Source organism: Benincasa hispida, chromosome 12 (assembly GCF_027475165.1).
Source record: "Benincasa hispida cultivar pf3 chromosome 12, pf3_genome.v1.1, whole genome shotgun sequence".
NCBI classification, from domain to species: domain Eukaryota; kingdom Viridiplantae; phylum Streptophyta; class Magnoliopsida; order Cucurbitales; family Cucurbitaceae; genus Benincasa; species Benincasa hispida.
This window is the reverse complement of record NC_143489.1, coordinates 5,779,727-5,799,478: the sequence shown is the minus strand read 5'-3', so window position 1 is coordinate 5,799,478 and position 19,752 is coordinate 5,779,727. Positions and strand designations below refer to the sequence as shown.

General features: G+C 31.1%; 1 pseudogene; it reads right to left on the bottom strand.

The window, feature by feature from the left end:
- Positions 1–17,542: 17,542 nt before the first annotated feature.
- On the bottom strand, positions 17,543–18,589 carry LOC150031721 (uncharacterized; annotated as a pseudogene).
- Between the last annotated feature and the right edge of the window lie 1,163 nt (positions 18,590–19,752).

Sequence of the window (19,752 nt, the reverse complement as noted above, 5' to 3'; positions counted from 1 at the left end):
AGAATTAGTGAAAAAGGTGAAATACCTAAAGATAATAATGAGATTTCAATAAACTATGTCATGACAAGAAAAAGATGGAACCAAACTAATATAGTTATTTATAATATTTTTGCGTATATTGTTGCTCTTGATATTATATATAAAAGTGAGGATTCTGAACCGAAATCAATTGAAGAATGTTGGCATAGAAAAGATTTGCTTTAGGGAAAATAAGAAATCGAAGCAGAATTAAACTCACTTTCAAAGTGTCAGGTTTTTAGATCAGTAGTTCAAACACTAGAAGGTGCCAAATCTGCAGGATACAAATGGGTATTTATGAGAAAAATAAATGAAACTAACGAGGTCAAAAGATATAAAACAAGATTAGTTGCACAAGATTTTTCCCAAAGACCTGACATTGAATATGAAGAGATATATTCTCCGGTGGTGGATGCAATTACACTAAGATATTTAATAGACTTGACTGTGTATGAAATTCTGGATATGAATCTTATGGATGTAGTCACAACATATTTATATGAATCTCTTGATAATGAAATTTATATGAGAATCCCAAAAGGATTTAAGGTACCTAAAACATATAAATCAAATTCTCGGGAATTGTATTTAATAAAGTTACAAAGATCACTATATGGATTGAAACATCAAGACGAATGTGGTACAATCGTCTGAGTGGATATTTGTTGAAAGAAGGATATCAAATTAATCCAATATGTCTGTGTGTTTTTATAAAGAAATCACAGTCAAGATTTGCTAACTGTATATGTTGATGACTTAAATATAATTAGAACTCCCAAAGAGCTTTCAAGGACAATAGAATATCTTAAGAAAGAATTTGAAATGAAAGATTTCTTTAAAAAAAAAATTCTTTGCTTGCAATTTGAGCATTTACCAGATGGGATATTTGTTCATCAGTCAACTTAAATAGGAAAAGTTTTTAAAGATTTTATATGAATAAAACACATCCATTGAACATTCCAATGAGAGTTCATTCACTAGATGTGAAAAAAGATATATTTCGACCTCAAGATATAATGAAGAACTTCTTGATCTTGAAGTACTGTATCTTAGTGCAATTGGTGCACTTGTGCATCTTGCTAATAATACAAGACCAAATGCTGCTTTTTCAATAAATTTATTAACTAGATATAGTTCTACTCCAACAAAAAGACATTAGAATGGAATTAAACATATACTTTGTTATCTTCAAAGAATGATCGATATGTGTTATCTATTCACATATGAAAGAACTACTATATCATGGCGATCAGCGAAACAGATCATAACGGCTACTTCTATAAATCATGCTGAAATTCTTGTAATTCAGGAACACTACCACAAAATTCAATATACACTATATTTTTATTTAGACATAAGCCTATGGTTTTTTAGAAACCAATGGTCTAACATTGTAGAGATTAAACTAATCATGGTCTAAATTAATTCACCCATTTAGAGATCACACAAATTAAAAACCGCTGTCTAAAGATATGTTATAGACTAAATTAACTTTGCACCATGGTCAATAAAAATCATGGTATAAAATTAACTTTGCACCATGGTCAATAAAAACCATGGTGTAAAATTAACTTTGTTGTCACTAAAAACAATGTTGTAAAAATTAACCTAGCACCATGATAAAAAAAACATGGTCTAAAATGTAACTTTTGGACCATGGCCAAAGAAAAACCATGGTGTAAAAATTTACTTTGCACCACGGTCAATAAAAACTATGGTGTAATGATTAACTTTTCACCACAGTCAAGAAAAATTATTGTGTAAAAAATTAACTTTGCATCAAGGTCAACAAAACTATGTGTAAAAATTAAATTAACTTTGCACCATGACTAATAAAAACTATAGTGTAATAGTTAACTTTGCACCACACACTCAATAAAAATCATAGTGTAAAAAGTAACAATACATCATAGTTAATAAAAATCATGGTGTAAAAATTAAATGTACTCTAGACATAAAAAGTTGTGGTGTAAAAATTAATTTTACTCTACGATCAATAAAAATCATGGTGTAAAAACTATACACAATAAGCAATAAAAATTGTAGTGTAAAAATTAATTTTACACTACGGTTTATAAAAATCATGGTATAGAAACACATTATGAACTACAAGTATATAAAACCATTGTCTAGAAATCAAACTTACACCACGGTCAATAAAAATTGTGGTTTAAAAGTCAATTATAGACTATACTATCTGTAACCATAGAAAGTTTAATATCAACTTTTTGCAACGGAAAATATGAATTGTAATTTATAGTTAGATTGTGTTGTCTTACTTTAAAGTATAATTTGTTAATAACATAGTTGAATATATATCTTTATACTATACTTAAAAAATACTGCAATTGAAAATTAACATTTGCACTACAAAAATAAAATGTTCTCTAAGTGTTAATTTTATGTGAGACTAATATTAATTTTATTGGCTAAAATAGTGGTCTCATATTTTCAAGCATTTGAACTTCTTTCACTTAAAAAAATCCCACCAATCGTATGAAAACATAAAAAAGAAAAAAAAAAAAAAAAAAAAAAAAAAACCACCTTAAGTTGCTGAAAACTACCACCATGAAATTTGAAACCACTATATTTGGCCACTACTATACAGAATTAGAAATCCATCTAGTAATTTTTTTTTATAATGTCATCAAGTAAATCTCTTGGAGTTTAATATTGATCAACATCGTTTGTGATAGTCGGATTAACAATCTCTCAATTCTCTAATTTCTCTATCAAGCAATATAATAAAGTCATTCAACATCAATCCACTTTGCTCAGGTTTTTCTCACTATTATTTAGATTCTTGTCCCCTCTCATAGTTGTTTAAATTGATTTTTAATTTCTAGTTGTTGAGTCTAATTATTCAACATTTTTCTTTGTTGTTGAAACATGCCAGTAGTATTTAGTATACATTTTTAGTTCTTTTTTTAAATATCTTTTGTAATAGGCACAAATTAAAAAATAATATATCCTAAACATGTTTTTGAACTTGGTTGTTTTGTTATCTCATAATAGGAGAACCTAATTTTTTTCTCTAAAGATGATAAAGTTTCTTCTTTATCCTAACGCAATAACTTGCTATGATGCTGGTTTTTCTTCTATTTAGAATTAGAATATTGTAACTTTTCTTTATTTCGATGACTTTTTCAATATCATAATATAATAACTTGTTATGATGTTTATTTGTCTTCTAGTTAGAGTTAGAATATTGTAACTTTTAGTTATTTTGAGGACTAAAAGAATTAATTATCACATTTGCAACATATAAAAACAATTCATCGTATCACTTTTAAGGCTTCAATTTTTAATCTTAAATCTCTAGTGGTATGACGTATGTTGATATAGTTCATATAAGTTTTTACTTTAGATTGAAAGTTTATTTAGAAAATGCTAATTTGAAGACACTTCAAAGGGTGAAATTAAAGTTTATTACGAGCACTCTACTCTTAAATTCTATAATCACGGTTGAGAAGATGAATGTAATTATGAGAATTTAAAGTTCTATATTTTAACATTTATCTTTTGTTCTTTTTCTTTCAATTTATCGAGCTGAAAAAGAAGGACACATGCTTAAGTTGAGATTGTTGAAGTACATAATGAGTGGGAATAATTTCTTCAAAAATAACTTTATGTAGAAAGTGATGTATAATAGTTTTAGTTGGCTCAATAGGTTTAATGCTTTTTTAAGTTATTGTATTCTTATCTTCCATTTATGTATATAATTTGATTGAATTTTAATTTATTAATGTTGAACTTGTTCACGTGAATTGAATATTCCATTTAATTGATATAATTTGGATGAACTATTGGTTTATAACATAATTGATGTCAACTATAGTACATGTAGTGATAGACTACGACTATTTTTTGTGTGGTTTATTAATATAGACTATAATTATAGTTAGTTTTATCAATAATGATCACAGTTAACATAAGTTGTATTCTATACTATAGACCACAACTAATGTCAGTCACTGTCTATGATCATATAAACCATGGCTAACGTTAGACATGGTGTATAATATAGACCATGGCTAACGTTAACCATAGTATATACTATAGACTACATCAGAATACCCCATGGTCACAAACTTGTAGTCTAATCTAAGAAAAATCACAGTCATATGACTGTAGTCTATATCAAATTTTGTAGTAGTGGAAGCAAGTCGAGAATATGTATGGCTAAGATCAATGACTCAACACATTCGTGGAACATGTGGTTTTTCTTCAAGTAAAAATCTTTCAACAATATTATACAAAGACAATGCAACATGTATAGCTGAAATCAAAGGACGATATATTAGAGGAGATAGAACAAAGCATATTATTTCACTTAAGCTTTTCTATACTCATGATCTTGAAGAAAATGATGACATCACCGTAAAACATATTTGTTCAAAGAATAATCTGGCAGACTTATTTACAAAATCATTACCAACTGCAACCTTTGAAAAATTTGTGTACAACATTAGAATGTTGCGATTCAGAGAGCTTAAGTGATGTTTTTATAAGGGGAAGCAAGTATATTGTATTCTTTTAGGTATATAAATTAGATGAAATATGTATTCTTTTTCCTTCACTTGGACTTTTTTTCCATGGGATTTTTTCTTAGTAAGGTTTTAACGAGGCATATTACACACATATATATACACGCATCTAAGGAGGAGTATGATAATATCATGAATTAAGTATAATATAGATTCCCATGCTTAGTATCCAAAGGACATGCGTCATACTCCTATTACCACATGTGTTGTCCATGTGTCTCAAGATTATACAATATTAGTGTCTATGTAATCCATCTCCTACTTGCCAAATTACGAATAAATAAAGGCATTTGGTAGATTTTGTAGAGACACATATTGGTGAACAATCCAAAAATAATTTCATAATTTTGGAAAATTAGTGGAGAATTTTGGAGATTTTCATAATTTTACTTTTGTTATTTTATATATTATATTTATATTATATCTTGTCCATATCTGTGTTTTCGTTGTGCGTCATTGTGATCCTCAATTTTACAATAATACTATTTTTTTCAAACTAATACATAAATTAGTTAGTGTTGTTGGTAAATATCCTTAACTACATTAATTTAGTATATTTTTATTAATAAATATGAATTAAATAATAATATAGTTATTTATTTATTAAAATCAATTATTTAATTTTAGTTAAAGAGATTTTCAATATTATTAATTAAAGTTTTTATGTTGATCCATTAATTTTAATTAAATAACATATAAAAATTATTGGAATTGGTGTTCTAAATCTTTTATGGTCGTAGTTTGTAAATTTATATAAATAAATTATTATTATTAAAATAAACGTAATTTTGCATCTATAGCAGAATTCACACACAATCATGACTTTTAGATTCTCTTTTATGTTTTAAAAAACCATCAATATATAAAGAACTCCACTTGCCTTCATCATAATAAAGGAAAATTATCTTTGATAGCATTTTAAGCCTATTCTCAATTTTGTTGGCATTTTTTTTTTCATATTTGCTAATATATATCAAAAGTATTATTAAAATTTTTGTTTCATTATTTTGAACAGATTTTTTCGTTTTGTTCTATGTATATATAATTTCCACTCATGAATTCTTTGTTGGGAATGACTAACATAAGAAAAGAAAAGACAGAAATGAATAGTTTGGTGATTAATTTCAATTAATTCTAAAATAATTTTTAAAATTACTTTTAAAACGATTTACTATTTTTGGAAGCTGATCTTATCTTTTCTTTCCATAACTCTTAGTTTTGAAAAGAAAGATATATAGAGTAATTTTTGTCTTTCTTATATATTTTTCCTCTAGATCTATTGTTTTCTAAGCATAATTTTTATTGATTCCAATCCATTTTTCGATGAGTGTACGCCTAAATTGGAAGTTGTCTTAACCTTAGGGAGTAACTGACACAACGATTACACTGAGGTCGCACCGTAATTGCTTTCAAGACAGTGGTTCTTCTTCGACACAGCAACTTTTTGATATCCGTATCTAACAATCTAAAAGAAATTATCGTTTTTATTTTCTTCTTCAAATGTTGATCAGATCTGAAAAGTGCAAAGACCCACACACCTGAGATGTTTCACCGATGGTAAGATTAGATCTGCTGGTTTAGACGAGTTCAATACCAAATGACACAACAACAGTTGACATTTGGTTCCTACAATTTGAAAACAAAAGGTTGGGCACTCCAGCAATTGAAGCCATGCCTAGAATGCAACAAGTTCTTGTGGAGAGTATCAATACCAGTCCCTTTGTACTGTGATTCACAAGTTGTCATAGAAATTTCCAGGAATAGTTTGTATAATAACAAAATACCTTAGATATGGAGACAGTTGTTGAAAGAAGGAATTATATTCTTGAAGTTTGTGAGATCTAAGAGGAACTCAACGGATCCTTTAACCAAAGGCCTAACAAAGAGACTAATTTTAGAATTTTCAACAAGTATGGGACTCAAACCCTTATAGTGGTCCATAGCCCTTTATCTGGGTGGTCTATTGCGATAGACTTGATGATCCATAACCATTTATTTGGGTGGTCTACTTGTGATAGATCTTATTGTCCATAGCTCTTTATTTAGGTGGTCTATTACGATAGACTTCATGGTCCATAGCCCTATATTTGGGTAGTCCTAGTACGAACTTAATGGACAGAACTAAAACTTTAAAAAATTCCTTAGCCCTTTCTTTGGGTGGTCCTAGTATGGACTTTATGGATAATTGTAAAATCTTCATAGCTCAGTTTTGAGTGGTTTGTCTTTGATAGACTTGATGGAATTAGTCTTGGTATAGACTAGATATGAAGTCTTCATAGCTTAATTTTTGAGTAGTTTATTGCGATAGACTGAATGAAGCAATTAACATGATTTTGAAGGTGTGACCGCCTTCTATGAAAAAGTTTAACGGTTTTTTTTCTAGAGATTTTACGTTGACCCAATATTCTTTGTGCATGGTCTCAAATAGCATGCTTTCATTGTGAAATCAATTGAAGTTTAAGGAGTAAAACGTGTTGTGGAGGCCTCAACATAGTTATTGAAAGCTCAAGAGGTAACTCACTCTTTCTAACAAAGTTGTTACCTCGTTTCACTATGCATCAATTCAAATTGTCAAGATATTGATGTTTATGTTTGGTCTCCTAACTTTGCTTAGAAAACAGGTTTTATAATTTTTTGTTTTTTTGTTTGTTATACCCGTCATTCGTGAGGAATTGTTGGGAATGACTAACATAGCAAAAAAAAAAAAAAAAAAAAAGACATGAATTAATTGTTGGTGATTAATTTCAATTAATTCTAAAACCATTTTTAAAATTAATTTTAAAATGGTTTTTTGTTTTAGAAATCAATCTTACCTTCCCTTAAGTAGCTCTTAGTTTTGAAAAGAAAGATATACAGAGTAATTTTTGTCTTTCCTATTCATATGTTTTCCTCTAGATCTACTCTTTTTTAAGCATAATTTTCATTCATGTTTGGTTTTATGTCCTAAAACTCATGGTTTGTAAACAAATGAACATTTATATTTTGCAATGAAGTTGTTATTGAGGTTTATTCAGTAAAAATGTTATTGAATATGTGAATTGCACTTAAAAAGCCTAAATCCAATAAACTAAGAACCTTTGGCAAAAACATATGTTGAGACATAAAAGTGGATCAAGTTCAAGTAATTAGCCAAAACGGTCTATAGTATAAGGATAAGGCTATGTACCTTATCCTAGGAACACTATGGATGCGGCCCACTTTGTTCTTGATACAAATGATGTGATCCTGAATTGTTCATGTGAAGACATGCAAGTGGAGGTGTCATATGCAATGAGTTTGCATAAGACCGGATAAGGCTGACTATTTCAATACAATGACTTAGGTAACTCGATCTTAATCCTGAGCTAACTATGAACTCTTATTTATTTGGGATTATCCTTTAATCTGCATGGTTGAGAGTGACCCGAGTTCGTCGACTCAATAAGCCTCCCATTTTAGGGATAAAACTGGATATATAGCTGGGGACATAGACCTGCAAGATGGAATTCACTCATACCCGATTTTAGGGATTGTAGATAGGTTATTCTCTTAAGTGTTGACTTCAGGTCTTGAATAATGAGGCTCAACCCTCTCATTCGCTGAGAGGGACTCGGTTTAGTGGTTGGATCACAAATCAATTTTTCATTAGAGGATCAGTGGGACTTAAGGAACAAGATGTCAGTACAGGGGTAAAACTGTAATTTTAACCCAACAGTAATTACATACAACTTGTGAAAGATTGACTTACTAATCATGGTTATATTGAGTAGACAAAAATATATCTATAGTGAGGAGAGTGTAGCTACTGGGCTATAATGGAAAGTGTCGATAGTTAACGAATATTGGTTAATTAGGTTAAAGAGTTTAGCTAATTAATCTTGGATTGTTGGAGCTCATGATCTGTAGATCCATTAGAACCCTCTGCTAGCTCATATCGAACTAAACCTTAGAACAGTGTAATGAGAGAATTTGAATTTTTCAAATTCGGCTTAGGGAGTAACCGTTATTTATTCGATATACTTAACGTTTTGGAGAGTTGAAAAATATTTAAATAAGATTTAAATAGTGAACACATGAATAGGGATTTATGATCGGGATTGGTGTTATTAATTAATTTAATATTTTATTAATTATTTAAAATTAATTTTAAATAATATAATACTTTTATATTAGATTATTATTAATTAAATTGTTTAATTAATTAAGATTAATTATTAGAATTAACTTTATTTAAAATTATCTTAAAAATAATTTTGTTTGAAAATTAATTAATTATTAGAATTAACTTTATTTAAAATTATCTTACAAATAATTTTGTTTGAAAATTAATTAATTGAATTTTCATAAAATTAATTCAATTAATTAATTTTCAAATAAAATTAATTTTAATTTTTTTATAAATAAAATTAATTTTAATTAATTAAAAAATTTAACTAATAATAATATAATATCAAAATATTAAATTATTTAAAATTAATTTTAAATAATTAAATTAATGATATTAATTTAATATCAATTATTAAATTATTTAATAACACCAATCCCGATCATGAATCCCAAAAATTTAATTTTAATTAAACAAAGTGGGATTTTCCCACGTTTTCCACTTTTTGAATTTAAACAACACCTCAAATCCCACTAAATGCTGCTTAATTTGGTGTCAACTTTAGATGAATTTGTTTGTACATGGTTTCTTCTTTAAATAGAAGGAATGAATGTTGAAGTTGGGTTGAAGATTCTGGCTTTTGAAGTTGAAATTGAACCATCAAAACCATAACACCAAAACTCTCTTCAATTCATTTTTTCACTTCAAATTCATCACAAATTTGGATCCCACGATCAGTTATAAGGTCAAAGAATAGTAGGGAAGTCCGTAGAGATGGTCCACGAACTGTTCATGAGAAGAAACAACCAACGAATTGCTTCAATTTTGAGCTATACCAAGGTTTGCTTCACTAACTCTGTTTTTACCGCTTGGTACTAGGGACCGCTACTAAAATTTAACCTAAAACTAAGTTTATCAACTCTTATATTTTAGAAAAATTTGGTAGCATAAGGACTAAGCACAAGAAAAATCAAAATTTTACTTTGACACCTATTCAAAGAAACACACCTATAAAAAACGTTTTCAACAAGCATTTCATAAACAGTTTTCGTTAGACCTTAAAAGTTTTTCAAATTTCAACCTGCTAATAGCAAAATTAAAATACTGTCCGAACATCTAATTTCTTTTAAACAAGCATTTCCTTACAATTCTGCTTTAACGGAATATTATCATATTATCATATGGTTGGGAATTGTATGATTTCTGCTTTTGATTAATGTAGGATTCTAACATTTGATTGTATGTTGATTAAAAGAAAGCAATAACTGGTTTGCGAATAAAATAAGATAAGTATTGTTCTTTTCAATCTACAATTGAATCAAACGAATATTTAATTAAGGCTTTTTTTATTGAATATTCCACGTAATGTTTCCCTAGACCTTAATGCAATTAGGATGAACTTGAATTTGCATATTTCCCATCAATTCAATTTGGACTAATTAGATTATTAAGACGATTAATTGACTTTTCCAACTAATTTTGTTAGATGCAAGCAAACACTAAATCTGGGTAATAAGAATTCGATGATTAAGTATATTGAATAGGAAAATCCCCTAACAACCTAAGCTACGCATTTTTTTTTCTTATTGTTATCACAATTATATGCAATTTAGTTTCTTGCAACAAAACTTTCAAAACATCCCTTCGGTTACCTAAAACTACAAACTGTTTATTTGAGAAACTCTATAGTTCCCTTCATTCAACTTATGCTACCACTACTACATTTATTTTTAGTGAGAATGGTTAAATTATTTGGTTCGAAATTAGGCAAAAAAGTTCACCCGATAAATCAATGGTATATCAAACATAAGACATGAGCTATCAGTCATCTGTCAACAAATACTTGAAGTAAAACTTGAATGTATCAACAATGTATCTAACATTAATCAATATTTCAAGAACAATCAATATACAATCAATAACTTATTCTTAAGTAAAGCATACATTTTCCATTTTATAAGTGTGATATTCCAAGTGTATCGACGGTATATGAGATATAAGACAAATGGTGACCAGATGTGTGGTGGTCAACGGAGGTAAGAGCGTCAAAGAGATGGAGCAGTGATCGATGACAAATGGTGTGGAGTTAGTGAAAGAGAGATATTGGAAGAAAGAAAGATAGAGAGGGAAAGAGAAAAATAGCGACTGACAATAGGCGATTGGTGACCGAACATGCGACAGTCGATGAAGGTTAGCGGCAAGGAGGTGGAATGGTGGCCAGAAACAAATGATGTGGAGCAGTGCTGGCTATTTGAAGAGAGATGTTGGGGGAGGGTCTGCGACTTTTGAAGAAGAAGAAGAAGTTCAAGTCTTTTTTTTCTTTTTATTTTTAATTCTAAGTATATCATTTTAATTTAAGTGTATCAAGGGGTATCAAGTATATCAGGTGTATCAGATGTATCAAGTGTATCAAGTGTGTATCAAATAGTATCAAGTATATTAGGGGTGCATCAAATGTATCAAGTACACAAGTATGTATCAAGTGTATCAGGTGTATCCGTACATTTTTTACAAAGGTTGGGTGCTTTATCCTGGTGACACTATGGATATGACCCACTTTATAAGTGTTACAATTGTTGTAAGGTGTTACAAATGATTTGATCCTAGTCATTCACATGGAGACATATAAATGGAGGTATCCTATACAAAGAGTTTGTATAAGATCATACCATGAAATAATTAGTCTTTCTTTATAACGCCATTACTTAAAAAGACCTACATTTCACTAGGATGACCATATGTAACTTGACCTTAATCCTAAGTAAGTTGTGAACTCCTGCCTATAAGGGCATTCCTTTGATCTGTATGGGTGAGAATGGTCAGGTTCTTCGACTCAATATGCCTACCATTTTGGGGATTTGTCCGCATGGTGACTTGGGTACACAAGATGGAGTTCACTTCTTCCTGGTTATAGGAAAAGTAGATGAATTGCTGCTTTAAGGGTTGATTCCAGGTCTTGAACAATGAGGGCTTTCACCTTCTCATTGGCTAGAAAGGGGACTAGTTGATAGTTGGACTATAACTAATTATTCATTAGAGAGATCAGTGGTACTTAAGAAGTTAGATGTAATTGCAGGTGTAAAATAGTAATTTGATCCAACTGTAGTTATGAACAATTCGTGAAGAGTCGACTTACTGTTGATTGGTTATATCCGTGGAGTGCGAAAAGTGTAGTTGTTGGTCTTTAGTGAAGTGACTGGTAGTTAATGAATGCTGGTTAATTAAGTAAAGAGTTTATTTAATTAATCTCGTATCATTCAAGTTTCTACTCTTTAGGTCCATAAGGTTCCCTTGCTAGTTCAATAAGGATAAAACAAAGGATAATTGTTTTTTGGAATAATTTGAATTGTTCAAATTATTTAAGAGAAATTTTATATTAATATGCTTATTATAAAGTATAGTGTATATTGATATATTATAGTTAATTATAAATGTGATTTATAATTAATGGATAAGGGAATTAATGTAATATATACATTAAATTAATTATGACTCTTACGTTCCTTTAATCGCCTTTTTCCAAAAAAGTAACTTTTGTCGATACAAAGACTTTGTTCTCTTTTGTATCAAAGAAGTACCCACCTCTCGTTTCCTTGAGGTAACCTACAAATAGACATACTCTTGAACGAGGTTCCAACCTTGTTGGATTTGTCATTAGCACATGTGTCATACATCCCCAATTCCTAAAGTGGCGTAAACTACCTTTACAACCTCTCCAAAACTCAAAAGGTGTTTTAGAAACACTCTTTAATGGAACGTAATCAAAATATAAGCTACAGTTTCTACTGCATATCCCCAAAACGAGTCATGAAGTTGAGCATAGCTCATCATAGACCGAATCATGTTCTATTTTTCCTTTTTGATACATCATTTTTTTTTTAGGTGTACCAGATGCTGAGAGTTGGGACATTATTCCATGTTCTATTATATAGTACTAGAACCTTAGGTCCATATAATCACCATTACCATCAGATCGAAGTGTTTTTATATTTGTACCTAACAAGTTTTCAACTTCAGCCTTATACTCGAACTTTCAAGAGCTTCAAATTTATGTTGCATTAGGTAAAGATACCCATACCTTTGATAATGGGCAGAAATGCATGTTATCATAGTGCCAAGTTCTTAAATAATGCTGGATTGCGTTGATAAAACATGTTAAATTGCGTCCAAAAAGTATCATATTCATAATATTGTGGTCGCATGCTTTCATCGCATTAAAACAATTGATTTTTGTATTTTTGTGCAAAAAATGCGATGACGCAAGGCGGAAATTGCGATTATAGGAAATCATTGGTCGAGCGCAGCATTATCGCAAGGCTTTGCGGTGATCGTGTTCGCAAATATTCGTCCAAGAAAGATTGCCGCAACTTGGTCAGCGCAACATGGTGGACGCATCTGGGTGAAAGGCTAATTAATCGTGATGGGACAAAAAGCTGATGACAGTCGAATCCGAATTAAGTTGACAGCCGATAACGATCACAAGTATATTCAGCTTTTCGATGACAAATATTCGGTGCATCAATCAGGAATTAAAGTCATCCCATCTGTACAATCATGAGAGAGAAACTGTCTTTTACCCTGGATATTCTATAAATACCAAGGGAATCCTTCAGAAAAAGGGTTGATCGGTTGATCAGTTAATCAGTTCACCAGTTTACGAATTTGAGAGCTCAGCTCGTCTTTGTTCATAGTTTTCCTTTCGTTTTAAGTCGGAGCAAGAGAAGATTGGTGACACCGGAGATCGCTCAGGGCAACTCGAGAGAGAACCTTGAGGCGAAGAAGCAGAGAGCGGGCCAACTATCGCGAGAGCGAGATTATCTTTTGAGCACGAGTAGAAAAACAGTATAAAAGCCTGGATAGTAAGAGATTGCTACCAAGCCCTTTATTCTATACTTGCATTGTTATTTTGTACTTCATCTTTATATTTATACAATGGAAGTTCTATTCCTACATCTATTCACTCTCTTAGCACGTATGAGTATCTAAACTAGTCGAATGGGTTGAGAAGAACTAAGCTAACGTGACCTAGGAAGTTCATTGCTTGCGATTGTCTTGTTTTATGCTGTGTCAAGTACCCTTTAGAGCTACTCGAGAGAGAGTCTAAAGAAAGAACCTAATGACTCGAGAGAGCTAGGTTAGAATTTGGACTCGAGAGAGCAAGATTAGAATTGCATAAACAAGAGATAGGGACTTAGAGATAAGCTCTGTTTGTCAACTTGCATCACATGCAGCCTAGAGATGGGAATGATATTATGTGGTTGCCTTATTTGTGTGTGTGTCATTTTGTCATCGCATAAATAAGAATAGAGGCTTATGTGTAGGTCCTATAGACTTAGCGCATATATCGCATGCGTTCTAGCTTTAGAAGCTGTGGCATTCGCACCGAGAGGTGGTTTACTATTATATGCATGTTGCATGATCACATAGCATGAACGCATCTCAGGAAGTGTTAGCCGAAACTTTTCTCAACCCGTTCACCGCATACTCATCGCATTTCCCATTTAATCAACTCTTTTCAAACTCCGCCGCATTCGTTTATTTTTCATTAACGTAAACAACAATCCCAACAATTTATTTATTTATCCGGTTACCACAACGTTTTCATAAAAATTACCAACGCAACCTGTTTTCACAAGTCCCTGAGTTCGACCCTGGACTTATCAGGAAACTCAGTGGAATTTACACTTGGATTCCACTGAGGAAACTTGAGTGCACAACGCAATTTCACCATCGCATATCATTCATAATTTCACTTCATAAAATCAAGCATCAACCTTGAATAGTCATCTATAAAAGAGATGAAATATCCATACCATCATCTTGCTTTTTTATATTCATCGAACCATAAAGATCTAAATGTATAAACTCCAAGGACTTTTTGGCTCTATAACCTTTTCTAGTAAAAGATCGTTTCGTCATTCTGCCTTCAAGGCATGACTCACATACAGGTAAAAAAATTCTTTTAAACCATTTAGAAGTTCACTTTTAACCAATCTCTCAATCTTATTGAGATTAATGTGACCTAACCTTAGATACCAAATATGGGCATTTTCTTTAGGATATTTTTTTTTTTTGTCTTTTAGTAGTTATTGTCGTTCTGGACATTTCAGTATTTAGGATAGCCTTTGTAACTAACAACCTTAGTACATACAAGTTATTTTTCATTGAAGCAAAGCCAATCTCCATTCCATTCTAAAAAATAAACACTTCATTTTCAGAAAAAGAAAGAGAGTGATTTTGTTCAATCAAACAAGAAATGGAAATTAAATTCCTTTTAATATTAGGAAGAACATATACGTCATCTAATAACATATATTGTTTCTTGTTCAAAATTAACTAAGTCTGCCTAAGACAACAACTGAAATGACCTTTCTAGTACCAACTTGAAGAATCATCTCTTCAGCTTTCAACTGACTCTAGGAACTAATTCTTTGAGAGGAAGAACAAATGTGGTTGGTGGCCCCTGAATCAATTATTCAGGCAAAATCATCATTCTCCACTAAACATGTTTTCCAAACAAGCAAATCAAATTTACTGTCTTTGGATTTCTTCTTTTGATGGAGAACATGGGAATCAACTTCAAGCCTCTTACCATAAACTCCAAATTTTATCTTAGAAGACAAACCATTTTGATAAACTTCACTGGAGTTGGCAATATTTACCTCCCCTATTAGTCCCTTGACATTCAATAAGGATTGGAGTTCATTAAGGGGATGAAATTACTAGCTTCGTAAAAAAAAAAAACAACTCATTTTGCTTGAACTGGGAGGACTCTCGCCCAAACAATTCTTGCAATGATTGCATGATCTGAAGTGCATTGACCATGCTCTCATATCCTTTGGCTAAGACATCAGATATGCTCTCCAAAATGTAAACTTGGGCCTTATCATTGGTCTTTATCCACTTTTCATATGCATCACGAACATTTCACATTGTATCAGGGGTTTGGATTGGAAGACATTCTCCAGTCAAGACGAAATCAAGGTCGGCAACAACAAAAATAGTTTCAAGTAAATTTTTTTCATATTGTATAATTATCTTTGGCAAACTTAATAGAGGCTAACATTAAAGGAACTTTACTTGACATGTTACTGAAATAAAACGATCTACATTACATTTTAGCATAACTCTTATAAATTTAATCAAGTTTAGCACAAATTTTAATGAACCATTTTACATTTAATTTCGCAATAATGCTTCAGTGATTTAGGATAAAAGCCACCAAAGAGTTGTTAGTCATCCCTTCACTGAACTGAGGCACTCTCAACCAATTATTACACTAGAATAACTCTTATTCCTATAATAATTAGTCACCATTAACTTGGTCAAGAAATCACTAACTTGCTTAATAATTTCCTATAAGTGTGACCCTCCATTTTAGATCCTAGAGTTTTGCCCCAATGAGCCAACCAAAGGAAAAAATCAATTGTGGCAAAAAGTGAAGCGATCCTATGTATTATAGAGTTCACCCTAATATTGACCTAATATACAAACTATATAAAGGGGGACGCTCCCAGGGCGCCTCGAGGCTGTGCAAATAGATCTCACGATGCAAACCAATGAAGAAGACCATAGGACATGTTGACACACATTCTTCTCCCACTTATTATAAATATTTTATCCATTCATCTTGATATTGACCCATGCAAACACCATCTAAAGGGGGACACTCCTAGGGCGCATTGAGATTGAGCATTAGTCTCACCATGTGAATTTTAAGGGAGAACATTAGTGGAAAAAATGATATATCATATACATCTTTTTCCTTTTACTAAGTATTTTAACACCTAGGTTTTATTACTTAGGTAAACTCGATTAATAATTTATCTAAGTTTATTGTTAAATCAGCCCAATATAACTTTTATATTAGATAGTTTAATAATATATGATTTTTTTATTAAACACTTTAATAAACAAAATCATGTATCGCATGCTTATAAAATACTTGTCTAATTCACCTTCTAGGTTGGTTTCCAGGTAGGGGTATTTCGTTTTCGTCAACTTAAATACTCCAACCTTAGACAAAACCTTCCTTAGACAAAGGTTCTTTATAGACAATTATTTTATAAACTTAATCTTTTATTATTTCCAATTTAATCATATTAAAAAGAAAATAAAAGATTAACCTATTCCTAATCTATTAGAAATATTTGAACATGGGTCTAGGTGAAATTCATTTTAAACCATTTAAAATTAATTGAAATCTATGTTTGCATGCAACTCTTGATTATAGATTTTAATTCTAATCATCAAACTTATAACACTTATACATTAATGAAATAATTAAAACCTATAATCATGCATCTAATGACATTAGTTAAATATAACAATTATATTTACTGTCATGCACAATGCAATTTCATTTTCATTTTATATAACATAACGATTATATTATAAACTAATGTAAATAAAACACATCCATTATACAACCATATAATATAACTTTTATACTATAGTATGATGCATGGACATGTTAAGGTATATAATATAACATTTATACTTAATATGATGCATAGGCATACTTATAAGGGGAAATTAAAAATATATTGTACTTTTAAAAACTATTTAGAAAAATATGGTACTTTTCAAACTATTTAGAAAAATATTGTTGTTGTTTTTTTTTTAGAAGGTCGATAGGTCGAATTTTGAACCCTCGACCTTTTGATTATTTTTTTCTTTTTTAATTATTTAGACATTTGAACTTCTTCTTTCTTTCTTTTTTTTTTTTTAATTTTTCATTTTATACAAACAATTTCTAAAAATATTTATTATTTTATTATTTTATTTAAACTCTAAAAATAATAATATCTCATAAAAATAAAAAAGTTTAAATTAAAATATCTCATTTATATAAAAATGATTACAAAAATCAATGTATCCCACAAGATGTATGTCATCGATTTCGAGCTGGTTGACGTCGTCGACTTCAAACTTGAGGTTGCTCGGGTTCTTCTTGATGTTGCTCTGGTACCTCTGCAGGTTCTTCATAATATAAATATTCATTATGCTCTCCACGACCCCGACCATGTCCATGTACGTATGAAGACGAAGGACTAGCCTCTGAGTCATAATGTCCTGAACCAAATACTGGCATCATCATCTTCGGACTAACATAATCAGTTTGATTCTGCGTTTGCATTATAGGGGGCAACTCTTCCACATTATGGGCAACCTCATCAAACTCATCCTCTTCCTAAATAGGTCCTATACATCTAGGAGCTGGTGGAGGAACAATAGGTATATTGTACATATAATATATTTCCTCCATATAGCTTTGGTTGTCACTACATATAGCAAGAATTTGGTTAGGATCATTCGCAACCTCATGGAGTCTACTGTTGTTCAATCTCTGTGAATTATAAAATAATTAGATAATATTTAAAATAAATTTAAATTAAAAATAATTAGATAATATTCATTCATTTACCAGATGACCCACAGCTGCTCCCGGACGAGTGACGTAGCGCCTTATGATATTATTATACCAATGAATATATTCTTGAGTGACATCTCTATCAAACTGTTCAAGAGAAATCCCCACTGCAATAAACCTTGCACGATAGTGCTATCGCACCACTAAATATGCAAATTTTTCGAACCAATCTCCAATTCTTAAGACAATATCATGCAGTACGGGTTCAATATTACAAGGCGATGGGACGTCCTGCTGAAAACCGAATTGTCTCATCACCCTATCAGGAAGATACCACTCACTAATGTGAAAACATATGAGAGAACTCATCGTCCGCCATATGTTTTGACCATTCGTACAAAAATTAGGCAAAGTATGCATAATAATTTTGTACGGCTCCCAAATAACCTGAAACACAAAATATTATATTAGAGAACAACATTAAAGACAAATACAATAAAAATGTGTATAAAATAATCAATTAGGTTCAGTGTAATGTACCTGATCAGGTTGAAGCAGATCAAACATGTATTTATACTAGCTGACTATATGTGTGGCTGTCCTAGTCACACAAAATTTGTCTCTCCATCTAAATTTTTAAATTGATAATTTAGAATCTAAATTAACTAAATTATTGATAAATTAAATTGAATTAAAACCACACACCGAGAATCGTAGGCTCGTCCAACTAACTGAGTGTCATTAACATGTTGTAGTTGTGAAGCCATTGTTGGAAATCGCTCCCAAGCCCATAGTTGCAAAAGTATGAGAGGCCCAACTATCTCTCGAACCTTAGGTCTTGTTGCTTTGTATAGTTGTCTATACAACCATTGCAAACATGCTCTACCCCACGAATACCGCCCCGTATCATAGAAGTTAGCTAATAGTGGCAGGAACATCAAGTGAACAAAATGACTTGATTTATCGGAAAACAGACTTCCACCCATCATTTATAGTATATATGCTCGCACATATCTTATGACGGTTTTCTCGTCTGCATCATCTGTGAGCTCACGGAATTTTGTTCCTAACCATATCAAACTTAACCTTGATTCTTTAATCTTGTCGGTAGGTGGGGTCGCACTGAGGTACAGTTGACAAACTTGTGACCAGTCATCGTACATCACTTTGGTGACCGGCTCACCGTCAACAGGTAACCCCAACAATACTTCTATGTCTTTTAGAGTGATAGTGCACTCTCCAACAGACATATGAAATGTATGCTTCTCGGGTCTCCATCTCTCGACCAAGGCTGTGATCAGATACTAGTCCAACTGAATAAATTCCAATCTGGCAACCCCATAGAATCTAGATGTGCACAGTAGTGGTAGTATTCGAGGGTGGAGCGGGATAGTGCGCTGGAGAACTGCCTCTCGACGCTTGCAAGATATTTCTCCAGTAGTACGATTTCTCCATACAACAGATGATCGTTGAATGGACTGGTTGTACAAAACATCGGGATCAACAGGTCCTGGGTTTAAAATCACGATCTGAAAGAAAAAAAATATTTATTTCTCAATTAAAAAAATATTTGTTCCTCAATTAGAAGAATAATGTACAACTTAATTAACTTAATTAAATAATGTATAACTTAACTAAAAGAAGAATGTACAACTTAATTAAAGAATAATGTACAACTTTATAAATTATAATAAAAAAAATTGAATATACACTAAAAGTATCTACACTTA